Source organism: Zeus faber (genome assembly GCF_960531495.2).
Source record: "Zeus faber genome assembly, chromosome: 7".
In the NCBI taxonomy this organism is placed as follows: domain Eukaryota; kingdom Metazoa; phylum Chordata; class Actinopteri; order Zeiformes; family Zeidae; genus Zeus; species Zeus faber.
In genome coordinates this window covers 16,981,771-16,990,714 of record NC_137203.1, presented here as the reverse complement: position 1 = coordinate 16,990,714, position 8,944 = coordinate 16,981,771, and positions in this window count along the sequence as shown.

Sequence of the window (8,944 nt, the reverse complement as noted above, 5' to 3'; positions counted from 1 at the left end):
CAACATGGATCAACAAAACAGAGTTGATTAAGCAATTGGGCACGTGGCCGCTTCCTGTGATAGCTATGGCAGTAAATGAGGGAGGAAAGGAGAGGGATGTCATCAGGTGGGTGTTCGACACAAAGCAGGTGCTGGTGGTGTGTGTGTGCCTGTGTGTGTGTGTGTATGTGTGTGTGTGTGTGTGTGTGTGTGTGTGTGTGTGTGTGTGTGTGTGTGTTGTGTCCACTGGTGAGTGCACGGGACTTGTCTTGTCTGGTGTATGAGGTTGGAATTATATTACACTCTCCGCAGCCCTGCCAGGTCACAGCAGGCCAGAAACCACGCGGCACCAGGCGCAAGCCCGCAGAACCCGAACCCTGGCGGCAGGGAGCCCTCCTGGTCACCCCCCGGCAGGCCACACCCCCACACCAACCCACCAGTGCCTGTTGGTAAATTCAGTTAAATGCTGTGAAGTTGTCTGACATAACTAGTGCTTGCAAGCTAAGCATCAATTTATCGAGTAATTCTTAATTTGGTCTTTATTTGATGATTTTCTCACCTTGCATAGAAAACAAACATTTTGGATTTACAATACTGTCATTTAGTACAAAACACTTCTAACTAATTTTAATGATGCTGAATTGCATTACATTTTAAACGTATAGGATATTTGCTATTACCGGAGATAAACTAACCTGACCCACTTCCCACTGTGATGACTGCTCTGCACGTTCTCGAATTGAGCTCTTGTTTGTTTGGAGTCTTGTGTTACCAAAATGTAATTTGCTAATTGTTGTTTGAGTCTCTTAAGCCTGGGTGGCACCCTGTTAGACATGATTATGTATGCCTACTACAACATCGTGCCTGCTGATGCACAAGCACGCATTTAGAATCACACACACACACACACGCACGCACGCACACACACACGTACACAATTATTTACTAACTCTTAAATTGTAGGTTGTATGTGTAAGGTATTTTGTATTTTGTATGTTGTATAGGGCATTTTTTACTCCTCTAGTCTATTTACACAGCCTGCCTCTTGTCCCCCTCGTACAATTTTGATCATCACATAAACAACATATTATGTAAGAAAAACATTCTGAGATCAAACTACTGTTTTCAAGTTCAAGGCAAATTAGATTGTAAAGTAATGTGAATACTGTATGTACAAGATGTATGGCAAAAATCTCCTCCAACAACATATTTAATGAAAAATGTTATCAACACAAGAGTGCTACGCTCCACATAGACACAACTTGCCCAATTATGTCTTTGGTGAGACTATCTTACCCATACCCAAGACTTTTTCAACGCTATAGAAAGTCTTTCCGGTTTGAGAGTTTTCTTTGGAGTAATGGAAACCATGCTGGCTGTGTCATCCCCGCACAACCCTTTCCACAGTCCCATGCTTGATCCTACCAAGTTGAAAACTTTTAAGTCACTCATTGTTAAATCAGTGTTGATCCCTGGGGTTGCTGATTCTGCTAGTGACTGGCTTTCCTCACCTCTCTCTGGAAGAACTCACCGTGTTAGTGGTGTGAGCTAATGACAAGTGATGGTCTACTGGCGTTGAGGAATCGCGCTTCCAAAACATCGCCAACGGCGTCCCACAAGGTTCTATACTAGGTTCATTACTGTTGACTTTGGGTATTTTCTGACCAATGAGAGGCTGAAGTTAAATTTTCATCATTTCCTCTGCTCTCAGGGACAGTAGAATGGTCAGTGAATAATGGCTAACAATTAAAAAAGGACATTTGACATTTGTATATGCAGTATATATTCGTTTTACGTTTCTGATCCCTCACTCGGCAGTTTAGAGAGCAGAATTTCCTGTGTGCTGAGGGTCTCATGTTCCCAATTCCTCATTCACTCAATGCAATTTTCAGTGGAATTTGCCACATGGTGCCACATGCCCAATTTAAGGTGTTAAGCTTTGGGCTGATTGTCAGGAATGGATGTAATTGTGATGCGTCATGATATGATGATGATTGCAGCGGTTTCCTAATCTTGCACCAACAGGCAGCAGATTAATAAGCTTAAATATGACGATCAATAGTGATTATGAGATCTATTTATAGACATAGACTGCTTATATACTTTATTGACAGTTCTAGGTGTTAATGAGATGAGACAAAAAGTCTTGATTTCAATGAGGTTACCTGATTAAATTACACTCCTTCTCCTTCTCCTTATTATTATTATTATTATTATTATTATTATTATTATTATTATTACGGGTCCCACCCTATTGTAATTGTTCAGCAGTCGCTGAACAAAAAAATTCTCGAACACATACTTCTGCAGAACCTACGAACACAGTTGAGGTGTCGTTTAAACCGGTAAATTTCATCCAAATCCATCCACATATGGAGCAGATATTGGTGAAATACCGAACAACTTTGACCCGAAATATTCAGTTGGTATTAGATAACTGACACGTCACACGTCTCATTCTAAATTGAATGAGACGAGACTTACGGTCAGACGCTTGATGACACCATCTTATTACTTATTATAAATGTACAGATTCCTATTGAGAATGTCCAGTCGGACTGTGTCCAGTGTGCAGCATGGAATCGGTCACTCTGTAGTATTTCAACTATCAAATGCTCTATTTACATGTTTATTTATATAGATTCTTATGGGTAGATGTTAGTAGAACTGTTCAATTGATATTTTAATCCAAGGTCCACATTACTTTGCCGGATTAATGAAAGAAATAATAAAACGAATCCTTCGTCATTCAAAAACCCTGAAACATCTGACTCAGTGATGCGTTCAAGATCCAGCGAGGCGTCGGTAAAATAGAAGCCGTGCAATGGTAATTACCCACAGAAATTCCTCAACGTTTTTCGTGTTTCATGGAAATGTTACTTACCTGAAAATAAAGTCCAGGTAAAAAACTCAACTCCACAAAAGAAATACGTAAATTTGCATATTATCGTAAATCGACATGAATACGTCACAATTTACATAAACGAGCCACAACGCCATCTACCATCACAGAGACTCTGGATGTACTTCAATGCAGCAAGGTGAGTTATAACAATGACAAAATATAATTAAAAAAATTAAATAAAATACTTTTCTTGTAAAAGAACATCATGTATAAACATTTTCCTACACCTAAACTTAACAAACTGTAATGAAAAGGCAGAAAGTGTTTGTGATCATGACAAATTATTTCATAAAAATTCTAATTGTAAATGAATGGTAAAGTTACATAAATGTTATCTGCATTACAATATAGACAAATAATCTATCAAACTGAATTTTACAAATATACATTACTAACATAAAATGTACAATAAAGTAGTAACTGCAAATAACATGAATTTATATATATTTTTTATTTAATGTATTTATTGTTGTTGTTATGAAAAGTTATTCCAAAAGTTATTTTTGATATTCTTATAGATGCCCAAAAATAGCCAAAAATCGAATACAATAAAGAAGCCATTGTCAAAAATCCAGTCATCAAGGTCAATCACAACGTAAAAAAAAAAAAAAAAAATCTGATGAAGACAACTCTAATGGAATAACATATACATTTCACTTTGGGCCATACATCTCAGTGTTAAGAGGCTAATTTCAGGATGTTTTACAATTAGAGACTCCAGAAATGCCGTCCAATTGGATGAATCGACAGACATCACAAATCTTGAAAAACCTGCCTGCCTTGGTAAGGTATGAAAACAATTGAGACATAGAAGCGTTCCTGTTTTGCAAATATTTACCGAGGTGTTCAACTGCTGAGGCCATTTTTGACATTCTGAATGCGTTGATAGTTTCAAACGGGATTGATTGGTCCAAATGCGTGGGAGTGAGCACTGATGGGGCCCGTGCGATGCTGGACCAGCAGAGCGGAGGCATCACCCGGGTGAAAGCTGTGGCTCCATTAGTAGCATCTGTCCACTGCAGTGTACACAGAGAAGCGATGGCTATAAAGAAAATGCCTGCAGATCTAAAGACTGCTCTAGATGAGGCAGTTAGAGCAGTCAACTTCATCAAAAGCCGCTGTAGCAGTTTCGCCTACCACCTGCCATCCAGGTGGCATTTTCAGGGCCCTCCGGCACAGAGACACAGAAGACGGGGGGGGGGGGGGGTTGTAAACACCAGTTTATTGTAGAGAGAGGGCCAGCTGCAATTACCCGAGGAGCAGATAGACACATGTCATGACACAGACTACTATACTGAGTGCGTGTGGGGATGGGGGACTTACCCGCTGCTCATTAGACCAACCAACAAGCAACAGGTATGCAGCCACTCTGATCCCAATCACGTAGATCCAGGTCGGGTGTGGCTGCTCGGACCAGACCATCCCCACACCACAGCCGGCCACTGCAATCAGGTTTGTTTTCTGTTTTATGTGACGAGGCCGGGCAGTGACCATAAGCAGCTTCTGTTACACACCGAAGTCCGGTGGCTCTCAAGGGGGAAGGTACTGATGCAACTTTTTGAATTGCGTAATGAGGTGAGGGTGCTTTTTCTCTACACAAATTCTGAACTCGCACATTGCTTCAGTGATTTTGACTGGCTGGCTAAATTGGGATACCTGGCCGACATTTTTCAGAACCTTAAATTGACTCAACCTCAGTCTCCAAGGAAAAGCAGTGACCATATTTAATGTCCAGAATATAATAGAAGCGACTGTAAGAAAAATGGATATGTGGGGCATGTTCACCATTCTATCTTCGACTCATTTGAGAATCTGCCCGATTTTTTGACAAAGGAAGAAATGCGGCTTCCCATCACCGTGATCAATCATGTCAAAGAGCACCTGCACGGTTTGAGGACCAAGCTTCGCGAATACTTCCCCATCCCAGATGTGCAGTGCAGCTGGATGGAAAACCCCTTTGCCAGCCACAGTGACGAGACCTTTGCAGGCCTGAGCGCAAAATAGAAGGACAATCTTGTGGACCTCTCCTGTGACAGCACATTGAAATTGGCTTTCTCACAAACGTACCTGACAAACTTTTGGCTTCATGTTGCTTCTGAGTATCTCGATCAGAGCCGTGCGATTTCTGATGCCTTTTTTTTGTTTTACCATTACTGCACTGTATGTATCAGAATGCATATGATTGTTAATATAAACGTCCTCTGAGAACGCACTGTTTGGCTCCCGTATTACTTCTGGTCGGATGTGGGCCGCAAACACTTCATTTTCAGGTGGGCCGTGAGTCCGAAAAGGTTGGGAACCGCTGGAGTACACAAATCACGTGAATCAGTAACCCAGAACTCACCACAATACTGTCAAGCACAGATATAGTCGCGATTGGACTATAAATTGATCTGGAATATTATATATTATATATACAAACTCTTAACCATACAAAGTTACAGGCGTTATTTTACCAGAAGACAATTGGATTAAACAAAGCACAGCGCATTAAACATCATAAATATATACGCTTCTGAGGAAAACTGCCATGCACCAGAGTCTAGAAAATAAAAACCCAATAACACCACTGTCAGAATTGATAGACATTCCACAGATATCAATGAATACAAACTTCCTGAATTATAATTACTAGTATCAATAACCATAAGCAATGACTTAATACAAGGAACATTTATTTATTGTGTATGTGTTTTGAACTACTTTCATTCTTTTCGGGGTTTTTTTCGGTGTAGCCCACTACACATAATTAATTTCATTAAATATATCTTCTACAATTGAAGTCAGTTAAACCACTTACCTCAGTTCATTTATTTATACGTTATATACATTACTATTGCTAAGGCAGTTTTCTGTTGATTTACAAAGTGCCATGAAAGAATTCTGATCCCCAAAATGTATTAATAATCTTGATCAATAATCGTGATCACAATATTGACTCCAATAATCATGCTTCTCATTTTAGGCATAATCATGCAGCCCTACTTCAGAATGATAACCGGTGTTAGTTGTGCCGTAGGAAACCCACCCAAAGCCGCAACCGCCACCCGATCATAGAATTACACTGTAAACAGGCCGGAATGAATGAACTTCTACAGTAACAAAAAACACACCACAAACAGAGCCAAAGCACACTCTTCCATTGAACTTTAACGAAGGACTGACTACCCTGGACCCTGTGTATTGCTGCCTGCAGCTGTATTTATTATATTTATCATCATCATCATCATCAATAGTTATATTTAAATTATATGTCACTAAATCGTTATATTTAACACAGCTTGGAGGATAAACACACACTCTCAGGATTGTAAAACCATGAAATGCAAACATCTCATTTCCCATTTTGTAGAAAGGCCAACTCATGCCATGAGCTGTGGCCTCATTATACAGCGGGAGCTGAACTCTATTTTAGGACCGGCTTGTTATGTATGCACATTGTAAACAGCCTAAAAACAAGCTTCAAAAATCCTCATTAAACAAGGCAGACTGTGCAGTACTGTACAATCTGGTCCTCAGAAGCTGCTATCTGCATTTGAATGACGGTCATGATTTACCAATTTGCATTTTAATAGGCTGAATGGAAAACATAAATCAACAAATTTGCTTACTCAGGCAGATGGAATAAAATGAGTTGCGAATCAAATATAAAGAAAGCTGCAGTAATTATAGCAATACAATACCAGCTCTGAAAAAAATTAAAACAACAAAATTCAAATACCAGTGTGTCAATGCTCTGGAGTAGAGCTGCGTGCAAAATTATCTGACATATTAAACGAACAGAAACTAATTTTGCAAGGTGAACTTAAAGGAAAAGTTTTCACTTCATGTTTTTTGCGGATTTTGTCTTTGGGAGAGGTTTCTTTGGTGAACTTGTGCAGAACAGTGACTATTTAAAAGACTGGGAATTATTATTATACCATCCCACCCCAGAAAGCCACCTCTCCCTTGCTTTGCTTCTGTCCCACCATAGATGACATGATGGGGGGGGGAAAGGAAATCCATGTCCCTACATAAGGGACATAGGGGGATGGTAGCTCAGGCGGTAGAGCTGGTGGTCTAGTGATCTAAAGGTTGCTGGTTCGATCCCAGGCTCCTCCTGCTAGCATGCTGTAGTGTCCTTGAGCAAGACACTTAACCCCTAATTGCTCCTGATGGCTGCGTCCATTGGCGTTTGAACAATTGTAAGTCGCTTTGGATAAAAGCGTCTGCTAAATGTAAATGTAAATGTAAATGTAAATGATAAGGCCCCAATGTGGCTTTACCCCTCCTACCCAAGACCACTGTAGCAGGTCACTGTTACGCCTTCATTTCCTACAGCGTTACACTGTCATCTGGTGGTTATTTCTGAAACACCAAACACACAATTGGGTGACGTTCTGGTTTTACAGAAAAAAAACATAGACACATGGAAGGGATTTGTATGGGATATGAAAAGGGGGGAGAGTAAAATACGTTTATAAATAGTGCAAATGCACATGGGGAGGATGGAGTCTCAAAGTAGCCTGGATTGGTACGGCTCAGTTGTTCAAAAAGTTTCAACTTGATCAGAATGATCTGGATTTGGAAATCCCAAGTTTTGATAACCAGGATCAGGAAATCCATCTTACTTTTGTGCTGGTTTTTCAAAGCAACATTGGATTGGATCACCTTGACCCTTTTCTTATTTTTGTTAGCCATTTCTCCACGGTTAGTAGAATTAAAACGTCCTACTATCGAGGCGTTATGGCGGCCGAACATCATCCAGCAGTGTGTGGGTTTCTGCAACAGTGAAATTAGGTCCTTTTGAGGTCATGGTTGAACACAGAGTTTATAGGCTTTGGATGTGGTCGTTTTAATTGAACACAAGCCAACGCAAATAAGCTAATTGATGTTTAATGGGTGTGTATTTGAAAAGACAAATTACACAGCCATCATATTCAGCCTCAGAGGTCTTACAGAGAGGCACTGACGTGGCAGGTATTATCCATCGCCACCACCGTTTTGGTAGCAGAGGACACCTCGTGATTACGGTGTCAATCGCATTGGCCAGCCTGGTCAATCAATTTGTTTAATTTTCAAAGGATGACCAGATTTCCCAGAGCAAGTGCAAGTTGTTTCTTTTGGGGAACATGCCCAATACTATTGGGGTAATCGACCACAGTCATGTGCATATACAAGCACCCCATGAGAGGGAGTGGCAGTACGTCAACTGAAAGGTTTGTTTTGTAGCTGCGCACCTTGGCCTGGTTGCCGTGCTGCTTGGCCTGGTACTTGGCCACCTGGGGCGGGTCGCGTATTAATGAGCCTTGCGCGCCCATGACTCTGTTGCCAGTTCACCGGTTGTCCTTTCTTTTGGTAGGTACTAACCACTGCATACCAGGAACACCCCACAAGACCTGCCGTTCTGGAGACGCTCTGACTCAGTCGTCTAGCCATCACAATTTGGCCCTTGTCAAAGTCTCTCCTTACACTTTCCCATTTTTCCTGCTTCCAACACATCAACTTCAAGAACTGACTGTTCACTTGCTTCTAAATATATCCCACCCCTTGACAGATGCCACTGGAACTAGATGAGACATGTTATTCACTTCACCTGTCAGTGGTTTTAATGTTGTGGCTGATCGATGTATGTTTGAGGATAATATGTCAATATTCTGAATTATTGTTTTATTGAATGGTATTTGGTTATTTCAAAACAGGGTTAGAGTTTATACAGCACATCTTTCAAAAACATTGTCAGACATTTAAAGATTTAGTCTTTAAAACAAAGGCAGAGCGACTTTTTTTACAATATTTGCAGTGTACAATTTCTCAACATGTTTTTATTTGACTTATCAGGATTTTAAAAAGTATCTGACGGGAGAAACTTGCAGTTCTCTGGAGTAAATTTTGACTAACAACTCCTGTTTTTGGCTTTAAGTTGTATTTCTCGCTGACGTGACGTGAGCTTTACAAAAATCAAGAACAGAGCCCTTTATTTGAAGCCCTGAATATAATCCACATGATGAAGCTCAAATCTGGAGATCAGGGGACAATATCATTTTAACATTCAAGTGCCAATACAGACATTTTAAGCCG